The 14,528-nt window shown below is 50.2% G+C and overlaps 1 protein-coding gene across 5 annotated transcripts in view; it reads left to right on the top strand.

The window, feature by feature from the left end:
* Positions 1–14,528, top strand: part of HPSE2 (heparanase 2 (inactive)) — a 279,034-nt gene that overhangs the window by 154,484 nt on the left and 110,022 nt on the right. The gene's annotated exons all lie outside the window — the stretch shown is intronic.

The raw sequence follows: 14,528 nt of genomic DNA, 5'->3' as shown, positions 1-14,528 counted from the left end.
ACTTCTCTAGCGCCCCATCATGCCTTTCGCCTTCCACAATATGCTGCTTTTGAAGCAATATATGGTCTCTTTCGCCTTGTCTACCAGAATGGTCTTGGTATGCTTGGGGAGGGTAATCCCTAAATCACCGTCACTTTCCACACTTCTGGTTACCCTCCCCTGGTTTAGCCCGCCTGCTGAGGCAGCTTACCGGGGTGTGGCCGCTGTCGCCTACTTACAGCTACTTGGAGCCACTGGGTGTCCAGTGAGGACCAGAGAGGAAAAGAACCATGCAAGGAGTGCGGCAGTTCGAATCACTCAAAGGTGCCACCTCTCCCATACACCCCATTTCTGCAGTAGGATGGATGCAAATCAGCCTCCTGTCTATTGCAGACGGTGCTAAACATGGGAAAAGTCAGGGCAGGGGTGGGGGGCAGAAGCTCACTGTGACTGGGGGGAAGGAACCCAGATATAGGCAGGGGAGCGAGGAGAGCTACGGAGACCCGGGGAGTGGGAGGAGGGGCAGCTGGCGGGTTGGGAAGGGGCATTCTTGGCAGTCCCTACTGCAGTGCCGCAGAAGCCGGTGCCCTGTGCTCCCCCGGCTCCTTGGCTATGGGTGCCCTGTGCATGACACCCCCTGCCCAGGTGCCGGTGCCCTGCTCCCCACCCCACCCCAGTGGCACGGAGCATGGGGCAGAAACATATGTCAGCCCCTCTCCCTCCCCAGTATTTCCATTGTGGAGGCACCAGCATCCCCCGCTCTCCAGTTCTGCCACCCCTGGGAAAAGTATCCTTCTGTGGGCCGAAGAGGTAAACAGTGCATCCGAAGAAGTGGGCTGTAGCCCACGAAAGCTTATGCTCTAATAAATTTGTTAGTCTCTAAGGTGCCACAAGTACTCCTGTTCTTTTTGAGGTAAACAGTGTAGCTGTTAAAAATGTTGGATTTAAACAAGGGTAATTGTAGGCAGCAGGTGAGACCTGGCTCTCGTCCGAACACTCCTAGGATTCTAGCCAAAGTTCTCTTTCTAAGCAGAGTTCTTGCCCTTTTGAGGACTAAGTAGCCGTAGCTGTGCCTGATCCACTGAACCCTCTGGGTCTGAGTCAATGGGTTAAGTGCATTACACGACTGGAACTCAGCTGTGCGCCACTCAAACATCTAGAATAGTTCAGAACTGTTTGAAAAAAGGCTAAGGACCTGCCTTTCCTCTGCTGTAGAAGTTCTTTTCTCTGCCCCGGCTTCGCTGAGCTGTATATAGGATGTTGGGTTGGTGGGTTCCCTCCCCCCCCCCTTTATGTTTGTTAAACTGCTTAAAATGTTAGTATAAAAACCCAAGTTTTCCTCTTCCCAGGTGGGCGGGTGTGGGGCTATCACACCCCAGGCCCCGATTCTCTCCGCTTCTTTGTCTCTTTTTTTCTGGTTCTCTACTATTCATTTTCAGATTTTTTTTTTTTTAATTCTTGGATTGTGTTTTTGTTCAGATAACTCAAACCAGCCTCTCTTTCCTCTTGCTCGCTAATATTTCTGACGTGGCATGGTCATGGCCCGGAATGAGAAATAAGACTTAAAAAAAAAGGAAGGAAGGAAAAGATAGAAAGAAAGAAAGTTGTGAATGTTAGAAAATCATTTACTGAGCATCCACAATCTCGTACTTTCCTTAACTGAACATAGCACTGGCCATGTTAGCCGATACCATTGACTGAACAAGACAAGGACCCTGCCTGTGGCAATGGTCAGTGTTCTGGAGAAGCTGATAGAAGAAAAACTCCACCATGGGTGTACCGGAATCCCTTCCTGACCCATAGTGATAAAATACAACCTGAAGCATGAACTTGGATTACTTGTCCCTTCGCTGTGGTACTACTCGTGTTGTTTGTGTCTGTAAGCGAACCAATCCTGCACGGTGCTGAGCACATTGGCCCAGCCCTTTAACGCACCGAAGGACATGAGTCGTTCCATTGAATTCAGGAGAACTGCTTATGTGCTGAAATTTAAGCACATGCTTAACTGCTTTGCTGGATCAGGCCAGTGTTCTCAGCACCTTGCAGGTTCTGTTCTCTCGTTCCTAGAATTTGCACGAAGGCTGGGACTGGCCAGTTTCCAGCAGGCCCTTCATAACCTTCCATAACTCAGGCAAGTCTTCTTGGAAGAGTCTGATCATGTAGATTTAGCAGTTTTTTGTCATATAATATGTAAATCTCACTGGGACCTTTAACAACCTAGGACCATATAAATGATGTAAACCTTTGTGCTTCAGGGCATAAACCAACTGCTAACTATCTGGGACTAGGAAAACACTTCTGCTATGGTACATGATTGCAAAATGGCCTATTAGGGAGGATTTACACATTCCTCTGAATCATCTGCTAAAACCACTTTTGGTAACATGATATCCATCTAGATCAGCTTTTCTCAAATTGGGGTCCATGGACCTCCAGGGGGTCCGCTGGCCCCGCTGATCAACTCCTCCCCCTCCCTCCCTCCCTCAACTTCTCCCCCTCCCTCCCAGCGCCTCCTGCATGCCGGGGAACAGCTTTTCAGCGGTGTGCAGGAGGCGCCGGGAGGGAGGGGAGAAGTGGGGACGGGATGCGCTCGGGAGCGGAAAGTGGTGGGGAAGAGGAGGGGCAGGGGTGAAGCGGGGCTGGGAAAAGGTGGGGCAGGGAAGGGGTCTTTGGGGAAGGGGTGGAGTGGGGGAGGGCTTGGGGTTGAGCAGGGGTATTGGGGGTCTGCAAAAATCTTTAAATCAAAATGGGGGTCCTCGAGTTGCTAAAGTTTGAGAACCGCTGGTCTAGACAGACTATTGATCTGATCTGGTGCAGTATTTCTGGTTCCCTACATTTGTAGCCAATTTCCGGATCATTTCAGCCTCTGCTATATCTTTCCAAAGGTGAGACTGCCAGAATGCAATGCAGTGCTGCAGGTGAAGGTGGCTGTTTTGATATCAAGTCCATTATTCTCTCTCTCTCTCTCTCTCTCTCTCTCACTGCACTCAGAAATAGTAATAGCAGATACCTCCCCCGAGTCCTCCACACTGAGTCCTCAGTCCTTTTCCTCAGAGGATCCCTCAAGCCAGAGCCCATCAGCCTATATGAGAAGTGTAGGTTCCTCGTGCCACTGTATGTTACCTTATACTGTGCTCCGTGATTTGCTTATTGGGTTTAAAACCCTACCAGCAATCTGACCACTAGCAGATATAGTAGAAATGCTGCCGCCTTTGGGTTAGCCTTTTGTTTAATTCATACCAGACCTGGTGTACTCTCCTTAGATCCTTTCAAATGAGAAGTGTGTCAGTAATAAGTGGTAGAAACTCCATCTCTTGACACATTTAAATTTAGACTGTACAAAACATGTACAGTAGGGAAAGTGGGAGATAGCATCTTCGAGTCCTACTGTTCTCCCTAATGGCCCATCCAGGCTGATTGCCTACTGTCTGGTAGGCATTCCTCAGGTGTAAACCCCCTTGTCATTGTTACATAGTCAATATTCATAACTTCAGATACAGAAATGATACATGCATACAAATAGGATAATCATGTTCAATAAATCATAACCTTTTCAATGACCCCTCACATTTCCTATCTTGCATAAAACACAGCTTAGTTATGCCGTATTGATATTATAACAATATCTCTATGAAGAATATGGGGCGTAGTGTCACAGGCCCCACTTCGGTTGGAGAGAGAGATGAGCTTTCAAGCGTACGCAGAGCTCCTCAGGTCTGGGTATGTACATCCCCCGTGTCTCTCTCATCTCCTGGGAGCAGCACAACTACAGCAACACTGCCTGGGGCAACTTTGGGCTGCTTTTTAAGGAGGAGTCATGCCAGAAACCAGAGCCCGGTCCTGCTCAGACGGGACCAGCGGCGTCACGCTGTAGCACCAGAAAGACATTGGCAAGTCGGAAGGAATTCGGAGAAGAATTATTGGAATGATGAAGGTGCCACAAAGACTGGCCTGTGAGTGACAGTGGTTGGTTGTTGTGGCAGAAAAAGGCACAGTCAAGCTCTCGCACAGCAAAGAATGTGAAAGTAATCATTTTAGTTTAATTAGATGGTTGAATCCTGTGACTTTTTCCTTCCAGTTGTTTGGCAAAGCAAATTCTGAGGAGAGTCACATATTTTCTCATTACAGTAAGAATTGTTTGAAACCATTTAATATTCTACTAATAATTTGAAGTCATTTAAAAAAATACTCCACTATACTGGGTACTCAGTACTCACAGCCAAGAGCAGCCTTGCTGAACCGTGGGGTGGGGGCTGACACAGACCTTTAGCACCCACCCCATCCAAGAGTCATATCTTTTGTCACCAAAGTCTTGGCCATAGCAAACATCACTATTGTTTGTTATGTGTATTGTGGCAGTGCCGGAAAGCCCCAGTCATGGGCCAGGGCCCCAGTGTGCTAGAGGCTGGACAAGTAGAGAACAGAAAGATGGTCCTTGCTTCCAATCTAGGTCTGAGATAAAAGACAACAGATGGCTGCAGCCAGCAAGATGAAGAATACAAGGCTACAGTGGTCAGCATGAGTCTCGGCATGCCAGCGGCCGACCTGTTGTCAAGGTTTTTGTAGGCATCACAGCAAATGCACCTTTCCAAGAGGGATTTAAAGGCAGACAAGGAGGTGGCTTTGTGGATGTTTACAGGGAGCTCAGCATGGAAAAAGAGTTCAGAGGGGCTTGCTTGAAAATGTAACAAGTGGGCAATGGAGGCTGGAACCACTGGCAGAGCACCGATGGGAGCTGACCTCTCAAAAGCATCTGAGATATGACAGGCAGAGTGGGGACAGGCTGTGACATGCTTGAAAGTGAAGGCTGACTAGTTTGGTGCAGTGAAGAAGGAGTTGCCTGTGGAGCGATGCAGAGAGAGGGGTGACATGGTCAAAGTGCTGAGCCAGGAAAATGCTCGTGACAGCAGCGTTCTGAATGGATGTGAGTGCACCAAGATTGCATTGTCGAGGCCAGAGAGAAAGCTGCTGCAGTAATCGAAACAGGAGAGTGATAGATTCCAAGGCCGGAAGGGACCATTGTGATCATCTAGCCTGACCTCCTGTGTAACACAAGCGACAGAACCTCCCTAAAATAATTCCGAGAGCAGATCTTTTTCTTTAAAAATCCAATCTTGATTCAAAAATTGCCAGTGATGGGGAATCCACCACGAGTCTTGATAAATTGTTCCAATGGTTAAGGACTGTCACTGTTAAAAATTTATGCCTTATTTCCCGTGTGAATTTGTCTAGCTTCAACTTCTAGCCATTGGATTGTCTTAGACCTGTCTCTGCTAGACTGAAGAGTCCGTTACTAAATATCTGTTCCCCAAGTAGGTACTTGTAGACTGGGATCAAGTCACTCCTTAACCTTCTCTTTGTGAAGCTAAATAGATTGAGCTCCGTGAGTCCATCACTGTAATAAAGGCAGGTTTTCTAATCCTTTAATCATGCTCCTGGCTCTTCTCTGAACCCTCCCCAGTTGATCACATCCCTCCTGAATTGTGGTCGTGAGAACTGGACACAGGATTCCAGAAGCGGTTGCATCAGTGCCAAGTACAGGAGTAAACTAACCTCTCTGCTCCTACTTGAGATTCCCCTGTTCATGCAGCCCAGGGTGGCATTAGCTTGTTTGGCCACCACGTCGCACTGGGAGCTCAGATCAGATGAATATCCACCACGACCCCTCAAATCCTTTCACAGTCATTGCTTCTCAGTGAGCTTTCTTCCTAGATGTAGACAATTACAGAGAGCTGTACTCACTCATACATTGTTTGCGCCCAGTTTACCAAGCAATCCAGATCACTCTGTACAGTGACCTGTCCTCTTCATACTTTACCACTTCCCCAATTTTTATGTTATCTGCAAACTTTATTAGTGGTGATTTTATGTTTTCTCCCAGTCATTGATACAAATGTTAAATAGCGTAGAGCCAAGAACCGATCCCGGCAGGACCCCACTAGAGAAACACCCACTAGATGATGATTCCCCAAGATGAGTAGAGCCTGGATGAGAGTTTTAGCTGCATGGGTGGAGGAAAAAGGCCAGATTCTAGAATTATGCAGGAAGAATCAGCAAGGTGTAGGATGTGGATGTCAGGATCTAGAAGGGGGTCTGAGTCGAAAATGACACCCAGGCTATGGGCCTGAGTGGGGTTGTCCACAGTGATCGAGACAGGAGATGGCAGGAAGGGTTTATTGGGGAGGGAGATCGAGAGCTTTGTTTTAGCCATGTTGAACTTGAGGTGACAGCTAGACATCCAGAGAGACAGGCCGAGATTCTGGTTTGGACAGAAGGAGACAGGTCTGGAGCAGAGAGGTGGATCTTTGCATCCTCTGCCTGGAGTTGATAGTTGAATGTGTGTTTGCAGATGAGATTACCCACAGACAAGGTGGAGACGGGGAAGAGAAGGGGACCAAGGACAGAGCCCTGTGGGATCCCCAGTGATAGCTGATGAGGGGTGGGGAGATGAGGAGTATCCTATCTATCTTCAGTACGTATATGGTCCCCATCAGCGTAGTCTCTGAGCACCTCACAATGTTTAATGTATTTATTCTCCTAAAACCCCTCGGAGGCAGGGCAGGGCTAGAACTGGGGCACAGGAAGTCTGAGGCGGAGCAGGGAATTGAGCCCAGGTGTCTCAGGTTTTAGGCTAGCATCTTGACGACTAGAGCATCTGAAGAACACATTGAAGCTGCTACTGGAGAGGTAAAGGAGAATGAGGAGAAGACAAAGGCAGGAAGCCAAGGCTTAGCTCTTGAGGAGAAGAAGAATGTGGTCAATGGTGTTGAAAGCAGCCAACAGCTCAGGGAGGATGAGGAGGGAGTGCTGGTTCTGAGCTTTTGCAAGGAGAGGTCATAGAGCCTTAGGCCCCGATGCTGCAAATGTTTGTGCACTTGTGTAACGTTGGAGGCGTGTAAGTGTTCACAGGATCAGGGCCTTCGCCGCGAAGAAAGGTGGAGAGAACAGCTGTAAATCCTATGGGCATGGGATGATTGGACACTGATGTCGCGGGAGATGAGTCAGCATGGACTTGACCTTTGTAAGTGTAACACCGACAGACCCCGGTCGTCGGTGGGCGGAATTGAATCTGGGACCTATGGAGCTAAATGCACAAGCCTCTACCGCATGAGCTAACAGCCAACGGCTGTTAGCGAAGGCTGTAGAGCAGACGCATAATCTCTCTCTCTAAGTGGTCTTGGTGCCATTAGATGGAACAGAACACCACACCCAGGAGGTGTCTGGGTTACATAAGTAGCACACAGGGCTGTGTTTGCTTAGGGCAAACGCTTGAGGAGAATGATGAGTAAGGCCACGAGGCATGTGCGAGAGGTCTTCTGCTGCTGCTTTTGTGAAGACGTCCTTGGGATCACAGTTTGGAACTTGAGAAAAGCCCCCTTTCCCCTAGCAACCTGGATGGTGCTTGAGGATAGGCACCAGTGTAAACCCCCTCAAATAGTTTGTTTTTTTACAAAAGCGGCACTGGGTTGGGGAAAGGGAGACAAACAGGAAGTCGTCCCCCCCCTTTTTCAATGCTGTTCACAATACACGGTGATCCCTTCCAACCACAACCACTGGGCAAACTGGAGAAATGGTCTGAAATAGATAGAATGAAATTCAATAAGGACAAATGCAGAGTACTCCACTTAGGAAGGAAGAATCAGTTGCACACATACAAAATGGGAAATGACTGCCTAGGAAGGAGTCCTGTGGAAAGGGATCTGGGGTCATTCTGGATCACAAGCTAAATATGAGTCAACAGTGTAATGCTGTTGCAAAAAGAGCAAATATCATTCTGGGATGTATTAGCAGGTGTGGTGTAAGCAAGACACGAGAAGTCATTCTTCCACTCTACTCCATCCCCCTCCCACACTCTGAACCTCTCGCCCCACCTCCACCACATGAATTTTGTTATGTGCACCAATATGGAGGTGATGTGTGACATCACCTCCATATTGGTGCACATAACAAAATTCATTCTGCACATGGACATAAAAAATTAGAGGGAACACTGCATGTAACCTCTGTGGTTTGATGGGAAATGTATACTTACTAGAGGTGCCTTCCCCAGCATCACGCTCCGCTGCCAACTGGTCCTGTGACGGGATGGGCTCCAGGGTTAAAAACAGTTCTTGGTTGTCGGAGAGAATGGATCCTCCACTTGCCCACCTCACATTCTCTATCTCCTCTTCCTTGTCAACAGTGTCTTCCTTGTTGTTGCTCAAGATCGCCCAGGGCTCCTGGGAGGTATCCATGGAACATTTTCGGGTAGTGGTGGGCGTGCCGCCAAGAATTGCATGCAGCTCCTCGTAAAAGTGGCATGTCTGTGAGGCAGAACCAGAGCGACTATTCGCCTCTCTTGTCTTCTGGTATGCTTCCGAAGCTCCTTTATTTTCCCGTGGCACTGCTGGGTGTCCCTGGTGTAGCCCTTCTCCCCTACGCCCTGCACAATCTTGGCACAGATGTCAGCGTTTCTTCTGCTGGATTGGAGCTGTGCCTGCACAGACTCTTCTCCCCACAGAGCAATAAGTTCCACCACCCTTGTGCGCTCCATGCTGGAGAGCGTTTGTGGCCTTGCGTCTCCATGATCAGCTGTGCTGGCGAGCTCTCCACGCTGATCAAACAGGAAACGAAAATTCAAAAGTTCCCGGGGCTTTAACAGGGCAGCGGCTGTTTCCCGTGTACCTGGCTGACATGCAGTGGAGTTGAAAGTGCTCTCCAGAGCGGTCACAGCGAAGCACTGCGGGACTCCTCCTGGAGGCCAATTCATTCGAATTACACAACCTAGTGTCTACACTATTCCTATGTGACCCGTGGATGTCGAATCAAGTGCTGCATCTCTCGTGGAGCTGGAGTACAGAAGTCCACTTTACAGGCTACTTAGGCTGGCAGACGGGACTCGGTAGTGTAGACACATGCATTATTAGATCGACTTAACGCGGCTTGGGTCGACCTCAATTTGTAGTGTAGACCAGGCCTCAGTCTCCCATTTCTAACGTCTAGGGAAGAAAGGACTTGAGGCTCCATCTTGGTTTGCCCTGTTTGCTAGTTGCTTGGCTGGCGTAGGACCGTGGAGAAAGGTGATGATCAGGAGACAGCGCAGGCATCCAAAGTGGCCAAGAGGCTCAGGCAGTAAGCTAGCTGGGCTTCAGTCGTGGCTGTCTTCCCCGCTGGAATGCTGAGAAAACCGTGGCAGTTTGTGGGCAGATACTCCAGCTGTGACCTTCCAGAATGAACTCCAGCTGCAGGGTACCAGCTTGGAGGAAATCAATGAACAAGCAGAGCTCGCATTCACAAGTTGGCACAGTGGACAGTTGGGCATTCAGCTGGCTAATCGCCAGGGGGCCTAGACTCAATCCCCCTCCTTCGATTCTTCATACGTCAAGCTCAGAGGAGGAAATCAGAAAAATATTGCCCACTGTTTTCTTAGTCAACTTCTAATCTTTAAAATCTGATGGAAACACTGAGAAGTAGCAGGGCACGATTATTTGATGGCCAGCTTGGGTGCTCTTTTATCGCCACTGTGTCTATCACACTCTTCAGCCAGCCTGAAGGGCATTTTAGTGCTATAAAAGTCTGCATTGCAATAGAATGCTCAGCTGGAGTTTTGTGAATTTAAACATTTTCAAAATTGTATACCATAATTCATAATAGATACATATTTGGAAAGGAAACCTAAGTTTCCCCAGCTAAGTAACAGCCCTTAGATGTAGGGCTGGTCTACACTGAAAACTTACTCCAGCCTATCTCCGTCTTGGGGTGTGAGAGACAGAGCCATGCTGGCCAACCCCCTGTGGAGACAGCGCTAGCCCGACAGAAGGATTCTTCTCTTGCCCCAGCTGCCACCTCTCAGCAGGTGGATTAACCAGTGATAGGAGCACCTCTCCCAGCGCTGTAGTGTGTCTGCACCGAAGCCTGTGCAGTGCGGCAGCTGTGTTACTGCAGTGTGTGAGGTGTAGACATACGCTAGGAGAGAGGAATGTGCTGTCTAGAGGTACGTGTGACCTGTTCTTGTTATGAGTGGCTGGGACACAGCTGGTTTTCACACCTCTACTGATCAGAGCTTTACGTTGTTTTACAATGTTTATAAATATAAATTGACCCCCAAGAGGCTCCAGGCAGTGGTGGAGGGCGGGAGTTGCAGGAGGCTGAGGGGGTCAGGGAACTGATGGGCATACATTTGGAGGTAGGAGGCTGGGTGGCATGCAGCTCTGCATATGGGAATGGGGACTTGAGGGGGGAGGGCAGAACCAGGAGGTGGGATCGAAATAAAGAAGTACTAGATTATAAAATCCCATCCCTTGTTCAAGGGACCAGTTTCTAGTAATCTGATAGTACTTAACTCAAAGAGTCTTCCAAAGAATCGGAAATGGATTGTGTCTATTTCCAATACAACTGACCCGTTCTGGCAGCCGAAGAATTCGTTCTTCCCAGCACATGCAGCGCCTTCAGTGCAATGGGTGCAGCGTGCCGGAGTTTTAGCATTTCCCTGTGGCTGCTTTAGCCTAGCCGGTGGTGTAGCATTACATCACCAGTGCAGGAATGAGAGTCCAGTGTGGAGGGAGGAGAGCAGTGGGCTGCCTGTTGGAGGCCTCGGGCTTCTCAGTGCACCTTCAGTCTGCTTTCCCTCACTCATTGCATACCCAGGAAACACAATAGTGATCTCCATGGTTACATTCATTCTCCTGGTGCCTGTGCACTCACAGGTGGGATCTTCTGACCCCTGAACATGGTTCCCAGCTCCCCAGCCAGCCCCCTCGAGGCCAGCCATCCCGCCGGCTCCTACACAATTGTTCCCGCTCTCTGCATCTTAAAAGCACATGTGACTCCTTCCTGGTGCCTTCCTCTTTAATGTTCCTTTTACTCTGCGGTTCTGGGGGGAGGCCTGGGGCTGTTCTCCAAGCCTTGCATTTCCCTACCCTGCGCGCCTTGGCATCCGAGGGCTTTTCCGAGATGACATGCTTTCTGTCAGGCTGTGGGGGAGGCGAGAGGAAGTGGTCGCTCCTGCTCCCTGCACATTCACAGAACAGCCTGCACCAAATCCGAGCGCTTAGCTGATAACTTTCTAAAGAGAAAGAAACCAGTAAATGGCCCAATTAAAACAGACAAAAGAGGAAAATGTGAGTGAGCGCTGGAGTGTTGGCGAGAAGGCTAGGCTCTGTGGGAAGTGCTCCATGTTTGTCTGCCAGTACCTGTTACTTGAAGGGCTCTGACATTTTCCAGACTTCCCTGCAGGGATAGCAACACCTGATTCCACTTAAAACTTGTAGTGTGTCTCCCCCCAGCCCTACACCTCACCCTAGAAACCATAGAGTGTGGAGAGAATGAGGATGTAATTAGCTGGGAAAAACTTCCCAGGACTTCCGTCAACGTATTTCAGAGCCACACTTGGATACGGCTAACACACAAACAACATGCACAAGGCAAGAGGCGTGGGGCTGAGAGAGGTGCTCAGGTGCTCGCTTATCCTCTGCCCAGTTTGCACTTTCACATGCACCAAAATGGCTGTGCTTGCGACGTGCCCACGACTGAGACCTGAGGAGGATGGGAACGTCACCCCAGGGAAGCGAGGAAGCAGTTTGCTCCATAAAGATTTGCACAGAACAAACATGCTGCAGCCTGTGTCTATTTAGCATCTGCAGACCTCTTCTCCTCTGTGGCTGTGGCTGTGTTCTCCAGTTCCCTGCCCCCATCCTGTTCTGTGCTGGATGGGACAGCAGGCCCTGCTTGCAGGATGTTTTTCAGTGTTCCAGATTTATGGTTGTCTGTGTCAGATTTAGTAGGTGTAGGACTCCTGAGAAAGCGGAGGTCTGTGTGCAGAAATGGTGAAGGAGGGGCTGAAGGAAGAAGCTGCTCTGAGACAATCCATCATGCACGAACCATCACTTAGAAGCTACTCTGAGACGGGTATCGGATTCAAGGAACGAGACACAGAAAATCCCAAAGCCTCTGTGAGCAGGCTCTGTGCGGATAGAGCCCGGAAGGGGCGGCTAGCGCCCTCTGGTGTGAGGAGTCCCAGGTTTTAGCTTAGGAGAGCAGCTCTCCTCCCTCTCCCAACGCAGCGGGGCGGGGGGGGGAGGGCTGTGTCACCCAGTATGACCCATAGCACAGACTTTGGGAGCACAGTATTGCTGGAGGTGCCGACCTTAATGGCCTGTGCAGCACACGCCATGTTTCAGCACCCCTAGCCAGCGAGCCCTGACACCTCTGGGCTTGGCAGTTCAGAGCCCCGGCACCTCTGCCCTGGCACATCCGTTATGAAAGTAAAAAAGAAAATTGCTTGAGCCCCAGCACCTCTTTAATTACAAACTAAGCCCTGCCCCCAGCGCTGTGCTTCTGGGTGTGGCATCCCTCGTACCAGGGATATGCTTCATCATGTCTCTTCTAGCAACGTTTGTTTTATTATGAAGACGATGATCATGGTTCCAAAATGAAGGTTACCCCAGGATTTTCTTTTCAGTGGGACCTTTGTGGTCTTCTAAATCGGTCTGGACATGACTATTTTGGGGGGAAGGTACCAGGAGTGATAGCTGTCAGCATGCCTGATGTTCCTGCAGTACCCATGTGCTGAAGTCATGTCACTAAACTACAGGCTGGAAAAAAATATTTTTTTTACAGATTTCAGGCAGGGTATCCCCCTTTTTCCGAACATTTTTTGTAGAACACTGCCATGAAAATTCACACCCGCAAAGAAACACGCTGTTTGGTGACTACGAACATTGTCTAAGAGAACAACATATTAGACCTGAAGCATGAATGCCAGCGTTCCCGGTCAGCCCTGGTCAGACTGTACGAGTGGATGCCACAGACGGTTCGCAGACCCTGCCTGGCAATGAAGATGCCAGTGAGTGTAATCAAAGAGATCCCAGGGTGGGCCCGCCAGCAGAGGAAGGAGCAGGCTCGCAGCTCTGGCCTGCGCTGCCCCAGGTCCCGGGCTGTCCCTAGGTGGAGGAGCAGCACGTGGGACACAGACACAGATGGTGCCGGTCTGAGCGGTTGAGGCTGCTCCTTGGAGACCTTGCTGTTCAGCACTGGGGAGTTATTGCCAGGTAGGGCCCCTCCACCCTGCCAGAGCATAGGCATGGGGGCTTCCCTGGGACATCCCTGGGACGTAGGGCATATTCCCCTCTCTCCCTCTAGATTTCCGCTGGCCCCTGTCCTCCCGCCATGACCATCCTCTGGGCAAACACACACACGTGTAGCTTTTCCTTGCCCAACACAAAACAGTTACTCTACAGGCCCGGTAGCTACAGAACAGCACGCCTTCCGAACCTCCCCCTACCCTGGAGATCACAAATCTAATCTGATAAAAGAACCCCCAAAAACAATTAAAGCGTCTAAGGAAAAATAACACCCAAATCAAAACTACCCAAACTGGGAAATAAAACTCCTCCCATGAACCCTCTCCTCCCCAGGGCAGAGGGGAAGATGCCTGGCGAGCCTCTGAGGGCATGTGTTTAATTGTTGTTTATGGGATGGTGTGTGCTTGTGAGTGGGGTGGGGCGGGAGAGTTGAGGGGGATGGAAGTAGCTGTATGCGGGATTCTCTTACTAACTTGGCTAGGGGAGTTAAGGTCGCTGCTGCAACAGGGTTCTCTGCGCCTTAGACCTTGTTCGAGCGCGGCACTTCAGAAGCCTGAATTCAGACGTTAGAACCACAGAGAAGAACGCTAGTGTTAAAAGCAAAACCAAAACACACAAGCCCAGCCATTCCCCCAGGCAGCCAGGTGGCAGAGCATTTGGGGCAGTGCCAGGTCTAGCCCATTGGGGGCCCTAGCAGGAATATTTTGCACCCCCACAACACATACTAATAATTAATGGGGGGGCCTTGAGCTGCTTGGGGCCCTAAACAGTTGCTTAGTCTGCTTCCGCCTAGCGCCGGCTCTGAGGTGGTGTTTGAAAGACTGGAACCATGCCTTTGAGAGGCTCCCAGAGTGAACACCTGGCAGAAGCCCATTCAACTCGGGAGGGGAGCTGCTGCATTTTGTGCCAGCTGAAGTCTTCTGCTGCTTTCCAAGGCAGCCCCAGTGCAGTGGTGCAGGAGCCCAGCCTGGGTACGACCCCAGCTGGGCAACGCGTGGGGAGGTACATCACAGAGGAAAAGTGGCAGCATCCTGGCCAACAATGGCCACCTTTGAAGCCACCTCTCTGCCTGGTGGCCTAGGTGCAGTGACGCCCCAGGCACGGTCCTTCGCTCGATGCAGTTGTGGAGGGTGCCCAGACTTCAGGGTCTAGAAGGATTTTGCCCAGCCTTGGAATGATACCCCAATGTGAAAGGTCACATGCATTTACCTGGTTGTAGGTGTGTAGTGGGTTTGTGGTGGTTCCTCCCACTCTGGCTCACTACATCCATGGGTGCTGCCCACAGTCGGGGAATTAGCAAAGTCTGGCGTGAGGATCTGGGGCTCTGGTGGCAGCGTGGGGTGGATTCCCAGTCTGAGGGGGCTCCGGCTTTCAGGCAGGGCAGGGCAGTGAACAGTCTAGGGGCCCAGGCCCTCAGGCAGGGCAGGACAGGGCCTAGCATTCTAGCTCTGGCAGACAGTAGACTAACACAGCCCTCCTGGCCCAAGG

Source organism: Malaclemys terrapin, chromosome 7 (assembly GCF_027887155.1).
Source record: "Malaclemys terrapin pileata isolate rMalTer1 chromosome 7, rMalTer1.hap1, whole genome shotgun sequence".
Lineage (NCBI taxonomy): Eukaryota > Metazoa > Chordata > Testudines > Emydidae > Malaclemys > Malaclemys terrapin.
This window is presented reverse-complemented; position numbering and strand designations above follow the sequence as displayed.